We start from the raw sequence: 19187 nt of genomic DNA on the forward strand, positions 1-19187 counted from the left end.
ATGTTAAACTCGAGAGAGAAATACAATACAAAGCCAATATTGCACCTAATGTGCACTAACACAAGACAGAGAGGTAAACAAACAAAACACAATTTGTTCACCGGGCACTGCGGCAGTCCGACGACCAGAGTTCCACGACGATGCCGTCCCGCAGACTGGCGAACGTTGCCTCGTTGGTCGGATGCTGTCCGAGTGGTGTTTTCCCGGGAGTCGAACGGGCGCGCTTCGATGAAGCTTAAACGGCGGTCCGGACTGACTTGACAGCAGTCAACGCCCTTTTTATAACCGCGCTTGCACGTCTGTTTGTTCTACGCGCCAGAGTAGGCGCGCACATACACGCAGCATCTCCCGTGTAGTTTCCCTTCCTTTCTCTCGCCGGCCGCGCGTCCCCATTGGTCAGAGTCAGGAGTCGTTTCGCGAAGGTTCCAGCGTGTTCTAGCGTGGCGCCGTCGTGGCGGCGTCGCCGACGTCGGAGTGCAGAGGAGGGGGACATGTCTTAGCGCACGCAAGGCTTCCCCCTCTTCCCCCGGTCAGCCGGAGAAGCGACTCGGATGTTCTAGAGAGATCGGCGTGGATGACTCATCCCCTCGGCACACGCCGTGGCGGTGGAGAGAGAGGCACGCGCTCGGCGGGGCTTTCCCTCTCTCCCGTTGGGCTCGCGCCGGCGAGACGCCGTGCGCGCGGCGGTTTTTCTTTCTTTGTTTCTAAAATGCGCCGAATTTTGTGACAGCTGACGGTTCGAATCGGTGCTTCGCTCGTGGGACCCACGGCCGTAGGTGAGAGGAGGCTCTCATCTGGCCCTGTTTTCCGCTCGCTGATGAAGGAACTCAGGAAATATGGCATCTTCATCATATTATGAAGAGTGCGTTGTTTGTTGCTCCATGCGGAATGTGCTTGACGAGGAAAATCATACACAATGTCAGCGCTGTATGCCTGCTTTCTTTCAGTTGCCCGGGTGCCATTTTGGGGGGAACAGCATTTACACGCACGGCCCAAACGCGGCTGTATACCGTATTCTGCGCAATAGTCACGAAGCTGTAAACTTATAATCATCGTCTCTTGTTATCGGCGCTGTTCTGCATGCAGAGGCGACAATACTGCGTGTGCACTCTGAGCGCCCGCTTTCCACAACGTTCGTTGGGCAGATAGGTCCTGTATTCGCAAATATCTCATTAGCGTGAATTACGCGCCCCGAGATTCTAAGTAAGCAGCCTCCAAATGCAAAAACTACATTAGGAGAGAGACGGAGAAGAAAACTCGCACGATGGTATATTTTACGATATGTTGAGGTAGAGAACACGAGAGTGACTTCATATATCTGTATTGCTCCAGAGCGCTCTTTTATGTTTATTACGCATACTCCCTGTTCGACTAGCGGTCCTGTCCAGTCCGCCGCTATATAGGCGCTCGGCGTCACCAGTGACCTGCTCCTCAGGCGGCGCGTTTAGCCAACACCCTCTGAAGAATTTTGACAAGAGGGCGTTGGTTTAGCAGCAGGACCGTGCTACATTCATCCCCTCTCGCCACACTACCCTCTCTCCTTCTACGGTAATCATCCTTCTCCCCCTTCTTCCGGAGTAACTGCCTTCCAGGCGGTTCCCGTGGCAACCAGTCTCCGCTTGTGCCTTACGCCCACGCTTTTCCTTCCAAGGTTCTCATTCATCTTCGCGGCAAAAATGGCACGAGAGTTCCCAACTACGTTAACGGAGTGTGGCCACTGTTTATTCGATATGTGAAAATAAGGAGTTTCGCACTCATTGGTTTCAGCGGGCTGCCGGCAGTAACTGATTGTATTGCGTGCAGTGCACATGGGCATGCACCAGAGTAAGTTGGAGAGGATTACTGCGGGAAGCTAAGATATGAAAAGTTCACGACAACTGACGCAAACCACAGAAAAGAAGCCTGAAAGAAATCGAGTGCAGCGCATGGACGGCTGACATTTGCTAAGTGGGCTTGAACCCTGATTCGTTTTTTTCGCTGGCGAAGCACGCGTGGAATATTCTCGATCTTCGTAGTTTCTTCAGGCATAGTCGGCACTAGCACGAGGTCGAAGCCACGGCTTATCTTTGAGCGCCCGGAACAGATTCGCCACTCGCACCGCGCGCGCCCGCTTGGAAGCGCGGCCCGAAGGTCAGTCTCCACTGTGCACCAATGCAAGCGCCCCCGCACAGGCGCTGCGAACGAAGTAATAACGCGAACGCCGCACTTACTGTCGTCCAGCCAGCGCGACTCAGACTTCCTCGCCCGCCCAAGAGCGCGGAAGTCTTTCACCCTCACGCTCCATACCCAGGTGCCAAGTGCGCGTGGGAGACGGGCGCCACCATCGGCTCAAGCAGCCGCTTCGCGGTGATGGGCTGCATATTTTTGAGAAATACTGTATGTATGTTGTCCATGAAGACGTTTATGAAGAACTCTTCGGCCGGAAGGGACGCCACTGCTTTGCGACATTCCCTGCGAAACGGTGGTGGGCTGAAGCCTCGGGGTGAGAAATCGCCACCTTCCAGAAGCGCCACCCACCCATCCAACGGCGTGGGCCTGGGCGAAAAAGTGGTGCCGACGAGGACACCAACGACGAAGCCGGATTTTCTACAAAACAGGAGCGTTAGCGTTAAAAGTAAATGGAGCTCACCAACATCCGCCGGTGGGTGAGCGGTCAGAAAAACCTTCACCCACCAGAAGCTCACGCAGAAGCGGAACGAAAACGGAGGCGAAGTCAAGTTCAAAGACGCAATGTGAAAGCGGCAATGTAAAAATGAAATGTACAAACAATACTGCGAACGCCCATTTTCAGCGTCACATCGTATGATCGCCCGCGAGTTTTAAAATGCTTCGCTGGTAAAAAAATTCTCCTATTTTGAGATCGAACTGAAATCACCTGACCGGAACATTGCTATTGGCTGGAAGGAGGTGACGTCACAAGACGGGATTTTGCCCATTGGCTGGAGGTAAGTGAAGTCGTCAGAAGGGAGCATTTCCATTGGCTACAGGGAACCGACGTGACAAGACGGGAGCATTTCCACTGACATTGGAGAGGCCTTTGCCCTGCAGTAGGCGTATTAAGGTTGATGATGATGAAGATTCTCACTGGCTGCAGAGAAGTGACTTCACAAGACCATAGCGCTTCCATTGGCTGGAGGGAAGTGGCGTCACCAGACGGGAGCATTCCCATTGGCTGGAGGGAACCGACTTCACCAGACGGCAGCATCCCAATTGGCTGGAAGGAACTGACGTCACCATAGGGGAGAGTCGCGTCAACAAGTATGAGGCCGTGATGAGGAAAACATGGACTGATTTAGTGGCAGTAGTGTCGCGGTTCAATGCGCTGCCTTGAGCCAGCAGGAACATACGCGAGGGTCCAGCGCGAGGAGGGAGCCCAGGCAGGATGCTGCTAGGTGTTGTCTTCATGGACGGCCGCTGCCACCGTTTCTGCGCGAGACCAGTGCTGCTTCTACAGCAGCATTCCTATTGGCTGGAGGAAACTGACTTCACAAGACGGGAACATTTCCACTGGACAGAAGTGACGTCCCCAGCCAGAAGTTACGTCACTTTCAGTAAACACGCCACCAGCTTTTAATGCTATCGCATTGCTAACCATGTAAATTGGTTAATAATAATAGGTAAATGTAATAGGTAAATAGGTCCACGGGCATTTGTTTTTCACCCTGGCTCCAGCAAGACCGCTTCCGGCGGTGACGCAGCCCTCGTCGACTTGATATAGTCGGACTGACACCGTCAGAAAGATCACATTACACGAAAAGCCGTTACATTGAGATTACCCGCTATGGACTTAATTTAGCTTACCGTCAAAGCACCAGCTGGAGCACTCCTTGTATCATATCAGATCGTAAATCGTGGCCTGCAAATCATCTCGGTGCTATGCATTGCCACGTGCTTTTCCCATGCCATCTGCGTGCACTGACCCCTTTCCACCTTCGGGTATAAATAACTCCGATCAATAGATCAGGGCGTTCACTGTTTCTTGACAACCTGGCTGTTCACTTTTGTTGTTCCACTCAAGGACGATACATGGCGCCAGAAGTGGGATGCAATGGAGCAAGTAAGGCAGTCGGAACCCCTGCGTTTGACAACGGACGGAGGACGGAATTGGAAGCTATTTCGTCGGAAGTACGAATTGTTTCTTCGAGCCACGGCATGCGATGACAAACCAAGATCAGAGGCGTCAAAGACGGTCCTGCTGCTCAGCGTTGCGGGTGAGGAAGGCTTGGACGTTTTCAACAACTTCGTGTTCACACGAGAAAAAAGCGAGGAAGACTGCGCTACCGTGATTTCAAAGTTAGAAGTGTTAAGTTGCTGCCCGACATGACAGCCAGTTCGGTGATCAAGAGATTCATCATCAGCCTGACTACGCCCACTGCAGGGCAAAGGCCTCTCCAATTAACCCTGCCCTTCGCCAGTTGCGGCCACCGTATCCCCGGCACCTTCTTGATCTTATCCGCCCACCCAACTTTCTGCCGCCCCCTGCTATGCTTGCCTTCTCTTGGTATCCACTCAGTTACCCTTAGGGTTGGTTAGTTGGTTGCGACTGAGAGAAGGATGAAAAGGAAAGTGCACGGGCCTGCCAACTGGCTCAAGCCGAGCCACCACCGCTGCCACGTGCAGATAGAAGAGAGTTGAAAGATAAGAGGACAGAGCAAAGACGCGCGTCGCAACAACCGCGTCCGCCGGAACGGACGCTGGCTGAAAAATACAGATACACGGCCGCAGCCCGAAGGCTGCAAACCGAATGCCACAGATATATTAGCTACCAGCGGTTATCTTCCCTTCGCATTACATGCCTTGCCCAAGCCCACTTCTTCCTCTTGATTTCATATAGGATGTCATTAACCCGCGTTTGTTCCCTCATCCACTCCGCCCGCTTCCGATCTCTTAACGTTACACCAATCATTTTCCTTTATTATCTCGCTGCGTTGTCCTTAGCTTAAGCTGAACCCTCTTTGTTAGCGTCCCCGTTTCTGCCCCATAGGTGAATACCGGTAAGATACAGCGGTTGTAAACTTTTCTCTTGGGGGATATGGGTAAACTGCCATCCATGATCTGAGAGAACCTGCCATATGCTCTCCGCCCCATTCTTATTTTTCTAATTATTTCCCTCTCATGATCCAGAGCAGCTGTCACTACCTGCCCTACATAGGCATAATCCCTTACTACTTCTAGCACCACGCCACCCATTGCGAACTACTGCTCTCTTGCTAGACTGTTGAACATTACTTTCGTTTTCTGCATGTTAATTTTTCCCACAGTTCAGCATTGACGAGTTTTTTCTTTTTGCACGGCTTTATGATTGCAAGCATGTTACATTTAGCCAGGAATATTCCCAACCTAACGGGCTTGCAGAAAAGGGTGTGCAAATCGTGAAGCGGATTCTGATGAAATCGAAAGCGGCAAATGAGTGTTTCTGGATGGACATGTTGAATTACAGGGCCAGTCCCACCGAAGATGGCCGGTCTCCAGGCAAGCTGCTGCAAGGGAGGCGGCTGCGCACACCAGTGCCGGACTTCAATCCCATGCCGGTGATACAGGTGAAGACACGCAGCCGGATAAGTCGCAAGGAGTGCGCTGTACCTTTGCCTCAGCAACGACTTGGTGCGTTTGAATGGAAAGTCCTGGGCACGGAAAGAAAACGTGATTGGACCGGTCCGGCCACGAGCCTTTTATGTGCGCACAGAAAACGGTGCTGCTCTTCGGCGCAACCGGCGGCACCTTTTGGCAACGAGGGAACGGTGTAATATCAGTTCGTCACAAGGGCTGGAGACAACAGTCACTGCGCCTACACCGACAACACCGACGCTCTCGTTGCAGCATAAAGAGGCATTGGCAACAGGCAATCCGGCTTAAATAACTCAGCGGCCATCGGTCCAACCACCGCGAAGGACGACACAACAAATGCGGCCACCGGAGCGTCTGCGTTACTACCAGCGATTCCGGCAGACAAGCCAACGATGTCGAGTTTGGTGCTGAACAGTTGAGCCGGAGGATGTATCATACCAGATCGTGGTCTGCAAGTTATCTGGGTACTGATGTGCTCGGGGATCGGGACCAGGGTCTTCACCGCATTAGGGCGAAGCAAGCAGACTACGGAGAGAAGCCTTCGGGAGGAATAGCAAGCTTGAAGGTTTATTTTACATCATGTACAGTAGCAAGGAGACCAAAGTCAGAAAATGGGGGAGGATCCCTGGCACCCCACAGATTGCTACTTAAATGCAGTTCACATTCCCCAGGCACCCGGCTAGGGAATCTGATGTCTGGTTGAGCGTCCAATGGGCCGCCAGCGTCTTCCTAGGCTCCGCCCTCCTCACGTGGCCGCGCACACCGCACAGACACACACACACACAGGCAAGGAGGAACTTGGCGTCTCTCAGTCGCGAACTGTTGGTTTTCCGCGGGCCGACCAGGCCCAAAGGTCGTTGCTGCTGTGTGATGACCTTGATTGATGGGGACGCGAGCGCTGACCGCTCACCGGTGACCTCTTCAGTTCGGTGGGAGGGACAAATCAGCCGTGTCGCCTCTCCGCTTTGTCGGCTCCTCAGGGCGCACGCGGGCACTGAGTTGGCGGCGCCGTCGCCCCGCCGTCGTCTCCACTGGGTCTCGTCCGTCGGTCCACGGCAGTCCGGGAGAAGCGCCGCACTCAGCCTCCCCGGCGAAGGGGATTAGACGCCTTTGTGTACGCCGACGCCGTTGCCAGTAGCTGCCCCACGCAGTGTCTCTTTTGTCTTCCCCGAGCAGCAGCGCTTCGGCCAAAGTGGCCTGATGGCGCCCGATTGGCTCGCCTGTTTCCGCTGCCAGTCCCCAGGAGCGCAGTCCGGCACCAGAGCCGCATTCAGCATCGCCGGCGAAGGGGATTAGAGCCTTTGTCCACGCCAACACCGTCGCCAGAAGCCGCCCCCAGGCAGTGTCTCTTTCGTCTCCTCCGAACAGCAGCGCTTTCGGCCGTTTACCTGACGGCGCCTGACTGGCTCGCCATTCTCCGCTGGCTGGGCCTCCGATCATTACAGTACTGTGCAGTGCCACGTGTTTTCCTCGCCCTCTGCGTGCACTAACCGCCTTCCACCTTCGGGTATAAATAACACCGAACAATAAATGAGGGGGTTCACTGTTTTTTGGCAACCTGGCTGTTCATTCTTGTCCCACTCAAGGACGATACACTCCTCACGAGTACGTGGCTGCTTCGTCTTTGCGGTTCAGAGCAGAGGTTGCGCGGTGGGTGGCGTGAAGCTCCTTCGCCATGGCAGATGCGAGACAAATTGTCTCAGCAGCAGTAAAGAGCCGAGATTCGGTGTGCTCGTGGGCGTCGTCCACGTAGGCGAGATAACCGCTGGTCCTTAAAGGGCAACTACAGAGGTTTTAGAAATCGACGAGATTAAGAGGGTCGAATGTGCGAAACTTGCAGGTAAAGCATGCGAAGTCCTTTTGGGGGTAGCATTTGAAGTGGTTTCGTCATCGACGATTCAAACAGCGACAGCCTTAAAGCTTCTCCGCAGCGCACAACGCCAAATGGGGGAGGGGAAAGGGGGGGGCATGATGACGTCATCGAAGGTATCACTACATTTACAACGCACAAACGCCTGCTTTGAAGCAAAAACCGACGCAATCGAAGGCACAGTCCGCCGAACGTTGTTTGGCAGCATCCAACGAGGCACGGCAGGGTTTGGCTGACGGCAGCAGTAATTTGAAATCATACCTTCCGTGACACCCCACTGAATTTCCCCGCATTCCTGTAGTGCTTTCTGGAGAAGCGCAAAATTGATTGCGTCATCGTTTTGAAATACTAGTGCAACAAAACTTGGTATGATTTGCCTACAGCCCATACAGATTTGAATTCTTGAACATTGCGAAATTCTCAAAGTGGTGCAGTTGCCCTTTAAGGGCAACGGAGTTGATTCCAATGGAAGGCAAGCGTAGCAGGGGGCGGCAGAGTTAGGTGGGCGGATGAGATGAAGTAGTTTGCGGGGACACAGTGGCCGCAGCTTGCAAAGAACAGGGTTAATTGGAGAGACCTTCGCCCTGCTGTGGGCGTAGTCAGGCTGATGATGATGATGATCGCAAGAGTAAGAGAGAAGCATCCGTACCAGCTAGCTACCTTGGCCGTGGCCGGTCCGTATACGGAGCCGCCGCCTGCTAAACGTGTGCTAGCGGGTGAACGCCGTGCTCGCAAAGCCAAACATCTGCCGGAACGTAGCAGAGGGGGTAGCTGTTCACTGAATTTTTCGTGTTAGTTGATAAGCCGTTGTAGTAATTTATTGCAGCGGATGCAGTGCTACTGTCTCTGCGAAACAGCCGGCCCGGGTGGCCGAAGCATCAGCTTAGGCAACATCACCCACCAGAATTGTCGCATTAGATGTTTGATCATCGCGCGTCATTTTTTTTGTTTCATCTACGCTGTCTTCGCTCTAAGGTGGATAAATTAGTGTAGCAAACACGCACAAGGAACCACACACACACTGCGTTTTAGAGTGGGAACTCTGCTCCTTGGGGTGCAGCTTCCGATTTCAATGCGGATAAGACAACGACCTTCAATGCGTCACAAGGTCAAACCGAACTTGACTGCGTGGTGGTATGGCCCAAGCTACGGTAGTATGACCACGTGATCACATGACTGACCACTTGGGACCTGGCCTTGACATTTGACCATGAAATTTGGTTTCAGACAATGGAGGCCATGCTTAATAGAGCTGTAACTAGGATCAAGCCACGTTGAACCCAAGACTTTTTTTTTATTTTTAACGTCTGCTAGCCTCGTACGCCTTCCGAACATTATAAATGCGCTGTGACGAAGTTTCAGACTGCTGATTTTATGCGGCAACGTTTGTTTATTCAACATTATGGGCACATTTTAAACACATTTATCAGCTATGTACATAGAGATAAAAGACCGACACGCAGACATTTTATCGCACAACATGTAAAATATTGTCACGACCAGAGGGGCCGTGGAGATAGGCGTCGGGAAGAAGCCAAGACTGGGAGCCTTCTTTTAATTACAGCGCCAGGTTCCAGGACACCGAACAGAACAAGCGCGCCTCGAGAGCCCACCGCCGCTTCGTCGTCGTCTTCGACTCAGCGCGGAGGCCGCGCGGCGCGTTAGGCGCGTGGCATTATTCCCCCCCGCGAAAGCAAACATCGTCTCGATGTGGAATGGGGTATGTACAGTGAGAGGAGGAGGAGCAAAAACAAGAAGAATATGGGTGAGGTGAACTACACAATGTGCGCTAGATGAGATGCGGCGAGAGTCAAGGTCACACGTGGGGTAAGGGGAAAGAGGTAAGAAACACAGCGTGAACACCGCGCTCAGTCACGCGAAAAGTACGGCTTTAAGCGCACTACATGCACAATGTCAGGCCGTTGACGCTGAGGGCCGACGATCACAGTTCCATGGGGGACAACTTCGTAGTTGACGCCGTTCAGGCGGCGCAGGACTCTGTACGGGCCAAAATACCTATTTATAAGCTTTTCGCACAATCCCTTCCGGCGCACTGGTGTCCACACCCACACGTGGTCTCCCGGTTCGTAGTGCACGTCCCTGTGCCGAAGGTTATAGTGTCGGGCATCGGCGGATTGCTGGTCCTTGATGTGCAAGCGGGCCAGCTGACGGGCCTGCTCTGCTTGTTCCACGAAGTGGCCTGCTTCAGGGGGGAGCTCTGCGTCGCCGTACGGCAGCATGGCGTCTAGCATCATGCGTACCTCTCTGCCATACACGAGACGGAACGGGGTGAACTGGGTGGTTTCCTGCGTCGCAGTATTATATGCGAAGGTGACGTAAGGCAAGACCTCATCTCAGGTTTTGTGTTCAACGTCGACGTACATCGAGATCATGTCCGCCAATGTTTTGTTGAGCCGTTCTGTTAGACCATTGGTTTGGGGATGATACGCTGTTGTTGGTCGATGAGCAGTATGGCTAAGCGCTAAGATGTCACGTAGGAGTCGGGCTGAAAACGCCTTGCCTCGGTCAGTAATGATGGCCGATGGAGCGCCGTGTCTAAGCACGATGTCGTGCATAAAGAAGTGGGCAACTTCGGCGGCAGTACCTCGCGCCAGGGCCTTCGTTTCAGCGTAGCGGGTCAAGTAGTCTGTGGCGACTACGATCCACTTGTGGCCGGTCGACGAGAGAGGAAATGGCCCCAGAAGGTCCATGCCAACTTTGTCGAATGGTACTTGTGGCGGCTCGATGAACTGAAGCAGTCCAGGAGGCTTGAGCGCGGGTTTTTTCCGCCGCTGGCATTGCCGGCATGTCCGGACATAATGCTTTGCACTTGAAGTAAGGTTGGGCCAGTAATAGTTCTGCCGGATTCGGGACAAGGTGCGTGTAACTCCAATGTCGCCGGAAGTTGGTTCATAATGGCAGGCAAGGAGGACTTCATCCCGTAGATAAGACGGTATGACGAGCAGGTAAGTTGTCGGATTTGAGGCAGAGTTCTTTTTATAAAGCAGTCCTCTCCGCAGGCAGAACGACGACAGTCCACGAGCGAGGTATCGTGGTATTTCAGGGCACCCACCTTCGAGATGATCGATGAGCAGACACAGCTCGGCGTCGGCACGCTGTCTGGAAACGAGCTCAGACGTGCTGACCGCTCCAAGGAAGCTATCATCGTCGGTGGTGTCTTGTGGGGGAGGTTCGACGGGAGCGCGGGACAAGCTGTCAGCGTCGGTGTGTTTCCGGCCTGACTTGTAGGTGACGGTGAAATCGAATTCCTGCAGGCGTAATGCCCAACGTGCGAGGCGGCCGCAAGGGTCCTTTAAATTTTTCAGCCAGCACAGCGAGTGGTGGTCGGTGACGATACAAAACGGTCTGCCATACAGGTATGGGCGGAACTTAGCGGCGGCCCAGACTACCGCTAAACATTCTTTTTCTGTGGTAGAGTAGTTCAACTCAGCGCGCGACAGTGCGCGGCTGGCGTAGGCAATTACTTTGTCGACACCGCTTTGCCGCTGAACTAGAACAGCGCCAAGTCCGACGTTGCTCGCATCCGTGTGCACCTCTGTGTCGGCATCTTCGTCGAAATGTGCCAAGATGGGCGGTGATTGGAGTCGGCGTCGTAACTCGTCGAAGGCAGCCTGCTGTTCGTTGCCCCAGGAAAATGACGTGTCATCACGGGTTAGGAGCGTCAGAGGGCTGGCGAGCTGGGCGAAATTTCTAATGAAGCGGCGATAATAAGAGCACAGGCCCAGAAAGCGTCGGACTGCTTTTTTAAGGGACGGGGACCGGAAAGGCAGCAACGGCAGCAAGCTTCTCTGGGTCAGCTCGGATTCCGTCAGCACTAATGACGTGCCCGAGGAACTTCAACTCGGTGAACCCAAAGTGGCATTTTTCTGGTTTGAGGGAGAGGTTGGCGGATCGAACGGCTTCGAGGACAGTCCTGAGACGGTGCAGATGTTCCGTGAACGTTGCGGAAAAAATGATGACATCATCAAGATAAACAAGGCAGGTCTGCCACTTCAAACCTGTTAGCACGGTGTCCATCATTCTTTGGAACGTGGCAGGAGCACAGCAGAGCCCGAATGGAAGGACGCGAAATTCATACAGCCCGTCCGGTGTGATGAAGGCGGTTTTCTCAAGGTCCCTCTCATCAACTTCTATCTGCCAATAACCACTTCTGAGGTCGACCGAAGAGAAGTACTTGGCTTGACGAAGTCGGTCGAGGGAGTCGTCGATACGCGGGAGCGGATACACGTATTTCTTGGTCACACTGTTCAGCTTCCTGTAGTCGACACAGAATCGTAGTGTCCCGTCCTTCTTTTTCACGAGCACGACAGGAGACGACCACGGACTGCTTGACGGTTGGATGACGCCGTCTGTGAGCATCTCTTCTACCTGTGTTTGGATAGCATCTCGCTCACGAGGGGACACGCGATAGGGCTGCTGATGGATGGGTCGTGCTCCTTCATGCGTGATAATGCGGTGTTTAACTATCGACGTTTGTCGCACTTTAGACGACGACGTGAAACACGCACCAAACTCCCGCAAGAGGTCCTGGAGTTGCCTCTTTTCAGCGGGTGGAAGGCCTGGATTGATGTCTACGTTGGTGACCGCTTTGGTGTCAGCTCCAGGTGTTGAAACACGCACCAAACTCCCGCAAGAGGTCCTGGAGTTGCCTCTTTTCAGCGGGTGGAAGGCCTGGATTGATGTCTACGTTGGTGACCGCTTCGGTGTCAGCTCCAGGTGTGCCCTCCTCGCAAGCAAAGCATTCGGCCACTTCCTGAACATAGTCGACGTAAGCGATGGCTGTGCCATGAAAAAGATGTCGATGCTCATTGCAGAAGTTGGTGACAAGGACCTCTGTACAACCGTCATGAAGGGATCCAAGGACTCGTGCCACCGCAACTCCCTTAGTGAGTACGAGGGAGACATTAGGCTCGACAACCCGCAGTCCCCTATGTGGCTCGTCACAGGTAACTCTTGCGAGAATGCTGGCACGTGGTGGCACCGTAACGGTATCGTCGGCAACTCGCAGGGCGGATCGAGAACCCTGGTGCGCAGGTTCTTCTGTGGCCATTGCGGTCGAAAATGTCACCAAGCGATTCGGGAGGTCTATGATAGCACCGTGCTCGCGAAGAAAGTCGATGCCAAGGATGACATCGCGAGAACATTCGCGCAGAACGAGAAAAGTGGCAACGAATGTGCAGCCTCGGACCGTAACCCGGGCCGCACACATACCGAGTGGTGCGACAAGATGTCCGCCGGCCGTACGTATGTCGGCGCCGTCCCAGGGTGTCGTCACTTTTTTCAGGGCCGTCGCAATCCGTCCGCTAAGGATAGAGTAATCTGCGCCCGTATCGACCAAGGCGCTAACCTCCTTTGTGTCGACGAGAACAGGGATATCCAAAGAGACCCTTCGTTCAGCGCGGCCCGTCGATGGCTGTTGTGGATGACTCAGTCGGTGCGGCGGCGGAAACTGGTCGGCGACTGGGGTTGCGTCGTCGGGGCGATTCAAGCGGCGGGTAGAGGGAAACTCTTCGGCGATGCGGCGTTCGGCGTCGGGGCGATTGGGTCGGTGCGGCGGCGGAAGCGGGTCGGCGATTGGGGTTAGGGCATCGCGGCGAGTCGAAAGGCGCGTCGGGGAAAACTGCGCAGCGTTGCGGCATCCGACGTCGGGGCTGTTCGGTTGCTGCGGCGGTGGAAGCTTTGCGGCGGATCGGCGTTCGGCGGCCTCGCCTCCAAAGGCCGCCGGAGCTAGTTTTCCCGACGAGGGCTCGAGGAACCGCGTTGTCCTGAGGCGAAACGGAGCCCAGAGGGGGAAGACCGGCGAGGAGAAGGCGATCGCGACTCGCGGCGCGGAGGAGGCGGTGAACTACGCTGGCGGGTGACGTACTCGGCGATGTCTTGAGGGCGCTCTCCAGGCCGTGGACGGGGACAGTCGACAGGAAATCCGCGTAGTCCCATTTCGCGATAGGGGCACCGCCGGTAGAGATGGCCGGCCTCACCACAGTGATAGCAGAGCGGTCGTTGATCCGGGGTGCGCAAGAGGTCAGTCTTCCGCGGTGCCTGGCGCCGATCCGCCCAGTAAGGAGTAGGCTGAGCAGAGTGCACCGCGACCAATGGTGCGGTGTAAGGCAAAGGCCCAGGAGATGGGGCCGCGCGGCGCACGACGTCCGCGTACGTGACTGGCTGGACCGGAGTCGGGTACGGCGCGGGATCGTATGGAGTCGGTGGCGGCGCCGGCACAACTGCAGCGTCTGGTGCTCTGAGGGCCTGCCGGACTTCCTCGCGGATGACGCTGGTGACGGAATCGACGCGAGGGGCAAAGGTTCCTTGAAGGTGCTGCAGCTCCTCGCGGACCACTGAACGGATGAGTTCACGAAGGGAGTCCGGATTCGTCCGGGGATCATGGTCGAATCGGTCCAACGTTGACAGTGTCGACGACGGACGCAGTTGCCGGGCGTGCTGTTGGGATCTCTGCTGCCGCAATTTCTCCATGTGGACGGCCTCGGCCAGAAACTCCGCGACGGTGTTGGGCGGGTTCCGCACGAGGCCGGAAAAGAGCTGGTCTTTCACGCCGCGCATGAGGTGCCTCAGCTTTTTTTCTTCAGGCATTGCCGGATCGGCGCGATGACAAAGACGCGTCACATCCTCGACGCACATGGCAACACCCTCATTTGGGAGCTGAATTCTAGAGGACAGGGTGCGCTCCGCGCTATCCCGGCGGTCGCTGTTGGCGTACGTACTCAGGAGCTGACGTCGAAAGTCCTGCCACGTCGAGAAAGTAGCCTCACGGTTTTCGAACCATGTGCGCGCAGAGTCCTCAAGGCTAAAGTACACGTTACGCAGCTTTGTAGCGGCGTCCCAGCAGTTGAAGGTCGCAACCCGTTCGTAGTGCGCCAACCAATCTTCGGCATCTTCAAACAGGTCACCGCGAAAGGGCTTAGGCGTTCGTGGGGTCTGAAGAGTGAGATAGGTGGGGCTGGCTGCAGGGACAGTCGGAGGCAGGGCGGGTATTGGCGTCGCCATGAGTGGAGGGGTAGTCGAGGGCTCACCGAAAAAAGGGAGGGCCTCGGGGGACAAGCCTCGGATCCTCCGGCTGGCACGATGGACAGGGGTGGTCACAAGAGGCGGGCGTGTCGAGTCGTCCTCAGGAGTAGGGAGCATCGGCCGCACCTCCACCAGTGTCACGACCAGAGGGGCCGTGGAGATAGGCGTCGGGAAGCAGCCAAGACTGGGAGCCTTCTTTTAATTACAGCGCCAGGTTCCAGGACACCGAACAGAACAAGCGCGCCTCGAGAGCCCACCGCCGCTTCGTCGTCGTCTTCGACTCAGCGCGGAGGCCGCGCGGCGCGTTAGGCGCGTGGCAATATATTATAGGTATACAAAAGCCAGTGTCGAGCTGTGCAAATGGATATGAAAAATGCGTACACAAGCACATTCGATAGTTCTGGGTACAAAGATTGCGACTGTAAGCTTTCGCAGAAACCTAGGAAAAGTTCTACCACTATGCAGGCTTCGCGAGTTTTGTACGTTAAAACCCGGATGACGTACAGGAAAAAGTGCTGTTTTTATGCTGTTTACTATACTTGACAAATACAAGGTGTACATAAAGCGTCACCCAGTTGCGTCATTGCATGTACATCTGCTCTGTTGATATACAGGTGACGCAACGCATTTCATTACACCTTACGCAATGTTCGCGGGCACGTTGAACGCGTTGGTCCCAAGTAAGCGCGCTAATTGTTGCATTTGTTTGACGAGTTTGTTCATATGCAAGTGAGCCAGTCCTTGAAGGCCTGGCTGCCTTTGGTCTGGACGTCGGGCCTTCCGTTGGCGCAGATGAGCGCCCCGTCCGCCTTCAGAACCACCAGCGTTGTTATGCCCGCCACCTTGTAGCGAGTCTTCAGCGTCCTGCGAACAAAGTAACTTCGCGTCCATTACTCTGTCCCGAGACAGTTTTTATACACGTGTTAAGATGCACATATCCTGGCTACATTTGTACCTTTATGCACAAACTCCTTCCTATCGCTCGCCTACTGCGTTCGAACGCGACCGTGGCGGCCGCGTTAATAAGGCGGATAATGATAAGGAAAGAGGCTATTCGGATAATGACAGCGTCCATCATACCGCACCTCAACTACCCTCTCCCGTAACAATGAGCTGGCTCACCAGCTTGCCTGCGATACTATACACCGGGCGCCGGGGATCCCATGGACGAGTCCACCGACGGAGCAGGCGGTCAGGGCTTACAAACACACTGTCGACGAATACTACACGCACCGAAAAATGGACTTAGCTGATTTACCGCCACCACACCAATCCTTATCGATCCGTGTGGCTCGCATTCTTCGCCGAATACAGTTTAATCTTCTACGTACACCAGCCAAACTTCATCTATACCGGCGCACTTCCACAACTCAGTTCCCAAACTGTCCACACACATATGCGGCCATAGAGCACTGCCTTACTCAGTGCCACGCAGCCTTCCAGTCCCCCGCCTATCCTTCCCCCCCCCCTCCCCCCCCAACCGTGGCTCATCTGGCTCGCCTCTCTAGATCTGAAGCAGCAACGTGTCCTCGTCGCCTTGGCTCAGGACCTATTGAACGCCCAATAGAAAGGATTTTCTAATAAAAGTGTCACACCACCACCACCCGTAACAGATATCAATCATGACGGAACGGAAAAATAAACGCGCTAATTAGACAGGCCTCTAGACTGGCGTTAAGATTACCACAAGTGCTTCATAACATCGTGTTAAGATTAACCCCATGCGTCTCAGAGAGGAAGTACTTGGACGGTCTGGGATTCTACTGGGCTTTCGAAGAACGTAAAAAATCTATCTGCTCGACTCCCAGATCAGGAGACAAACGGATCAGGACGGGCCGCACTCTCCTCACTAAACTCAGACTTATCAACCTATCGAAGACCATAGCGATCAAACCACAAACATCGCTCCAGAAATCAGACACCTTCGTGGTTAGACCGCTGCTCAGGAGTATCGACCCGGCCAACCACGAGGGCTGAAGTAATGCCACAGAGCTAAAATCTTGGACGAACATCTAAAAAAGGCCCAGTTTGTGATGTACGTGGATGCTTTGGTTTGGTTTGGTTTGGTTTATGGGGGTTTAACGTCCCAAAGCGACTCAGGCTATGAGGGACGCCGTAGTAAAGGGCTCTGGAAATTTCGGCCACCTGGGATTCTTTAACGTGCACTGACATCGCGCAGTACACGGGCCTCTGGAATTTCGCCTTCATCGAAATTCAGCCGCCGCGGCCGGGATCGAGCCCGCGTCTTTCGGATCAACAGCCGAGCGCCGTAACCACTGTGCCACCGCGGCGGGTACGTGGATGCATTGAGGTATAAGGGCAGAGAGGCGGCCGCAGTAGATATACGGAGTAACTATACCAACCAAATGCATCCGGACGGCGGAAAAGGTGGCGATAGCCCTAGCAATCTCGGAAGTCAACAGAAGACGAAACAGTTACTGGGTAGTATCAGACTCACAAGCAGCCAGTCGAGCCATCCAAAACAATAAGGGTAGCCTCATAGAAAACAAACTCCTGGCCTGCCGGCCAGAAGGAACAGACACAGACAGGCAAAAAACAATCGTTCTGGGTCCCCGATGATGATGATAAAAGGATCTTATTGGTACAGAGAGCTATGACTGGTCCGACTCTTAAGGGCCGGCCTTCACAAAAACTAAGGGGGGGGGGGGTCCCTGTTTTCAAGATTATTCCGGAGCATTCTAACTGCGACACATCTTCTTTCACTCCCATCTTCCTTCTTTCCCTCACGGCACGGTTGAGGTGTCCACCGAGATATGTGAGACAGTCACTGCACCACTCATTTCCTGATAACGAAACTTATAATTTCGACCGCCTGGGGCTCTTGAACGTGCACTGGCATCGCACGGCACACGGGCGCCTCTTGCGTTTCGCCGCCATCGAAACGCAGACGACGCTGCCGGGGTCGAACGGGTCCTATGGATCGGTAGTCGAGAGCTCTAGTCACTGAGTCACCGCGACGGGTCCGTAAGCCAAAATGGTCATTCTTCAGTCACTAATTAATTAGCCCGTGCATATTCGGAGTCACAAATAATGAGTGCGAAAAAAACCTAACATGTTATGTTGGTAATACGATAGCATTAGAAACGGTTTATGCCTTTACCGAAAGTGACGGAACTTCCGGTCTGGTGACGTCACTTTCCTCCAGTCAATGGGCGAGTTTCATGACCAACGATGTATTTTACATTAAAAAAACATTGAGCAGCGCGTCACTCACAACTGCAGATTATCGCCGAAGGGAAGCGAAAGCCATTATGCGTGGTGGTTCTTCAGGTCGTCCCGCATTTCCTCCGCAGTTCGGTTCTGCGAGAGGAACACGACCTGCGTTGGTGAGAACAGTCTACCGTTGGCTGCCTGCCGCGTCGAAACCACGCCAATTCCCACCGAGCAGCCACGTGTCTTTTACACCGGTGTTGCTCTTAACGCCTTGCTAACCACTGAACTATTGCTAACCACGGTGGTGCACGGCTCGATAATAAGCGCAATCTTGTGCATTGCTCTTTGCTCCAGCAACATGGCGGGTATCAGCGCAAGCTACTAGCTAAATAGTTTCAATAGCGATCATTCACTTGGCCTTCAATCTTCACGGGTCCTTGCCCGCACCAGTATAGCTACCCGCTGAATGGAAGCCGTGCCGATTTTGCATCGAATGCCTACCAGGCCGAAAGGAACTTGGCGGTATGTGGTGCTCCAATCCTAGCTGCCTTTCGTTGCAGATTGAACGAGGGATACAAAAACTAACCCTTCAGGTGGCGCTGCTAATACAACAGTTCACTGGGGAGGAACGGCAAGTCCAGGCACAAAAGGGCAGCCTATATGTTCACATGCAATGTAGGCCTAACCCAAATGCATCGTGACCGCTTGAGACGAATTGGACCGGGACTCTGAGGAAGCGTTCAAGCACTTGTTCCCCTGGAGTACCACTTCGTCCGCCACCATAACTGCGCTTGTCATATGGCCTGGTGATTTACCAATAACGCTATACTCGTCCTTGCGTTTTATGCGCATTTTGTGCCACGGATTGGATTACAAACTAGACCAAACCCACACCTTACTAATCTTCGTCTTTAGTTGCGTCGTTTTCTCTGATTGTCACCAAGTTACCAACCTGAGCCCAAGACGTGCGGCGCAGTTAAGCTTTCGGGCGCGCATACACGTACCTCGACAGGGAGTCCGAGTTGCTTGGCTTCCCGGTATGCCTGGGCCAGCAGGGGCGTGAAGGAGCAGCACGGCGGACACCACTGGGCCGAGAAGTAGAGGCAGACGATCCGCTTGTTGCGCAGGGCCGCGTCGGCCGAGATGCCGGTGCCGTCCTTCGTCAACAGCACTTTGCACCGGAACAGTTCCATCCTCGACCCACTCTGTCAGAGGGTGGGCCGAAAGGCGAGGCACGTTGGGCTGCGCAGAAGGCAAATCATGTCCACGTTCAATTGTTAAGAGCGCTACGCACTATTTTAGCGGCAACCGCGCGAAGCCTAGCCCATTACTGGCAATGGGTAGGGAAAGCCGAGACATGGTAGTTGTTTTATATGTGGTTTTGGTTTCAGTTTAGTGTATTCTTTTGTGACTTCTCTCTGTAGATCAGTGTAGATGTGTCCTTAACACGAGTTAAGGACATCGTAGTCGAAATCAAGAGGAAGAAATGGGCTCGAGCAGGGCATGTAATGCGAAGGCAAGATTAACCGCT

The 19187-nt window shown here is 54.2% G+C and overlaps 2 pseudogenes; one reads left to right on the forward strand and one right to left on the reverse strand.

The window, feature by feature from the left end:
* The first annotated feature begins 4048 nt into the window (after positions 1–4048).
* Positions 4049–6380, forward strand: LOC149329868 (uncharacterized; annotated as a pseudogene).
* An 8674-nt stretch (positions 6381–15054) lies between these two features.
* On the reverse strand, positions 15055–18849 carry LOC149329869 (nucleoredoxin-like protein 2; annotated as a pseudogene).
* Between the last annotated feature and the right edge of the window lie 338 nt (positions 18850–19187).

The sequence above is a fragment of the Amblyomma mixtum genome, chromosome 9 (assembly GCF_055824585.1).
Source record: "Amblyomma mixtum isolate Tamu chromosome 9, ASM5582458v1, whole genome shotgun sequence".
NCBI lineage: Eukaryota > Metazoa > Arthropoda > Arachnida > Ixodida > Ixodidae > Amblyomma > Amblyomma mixtum.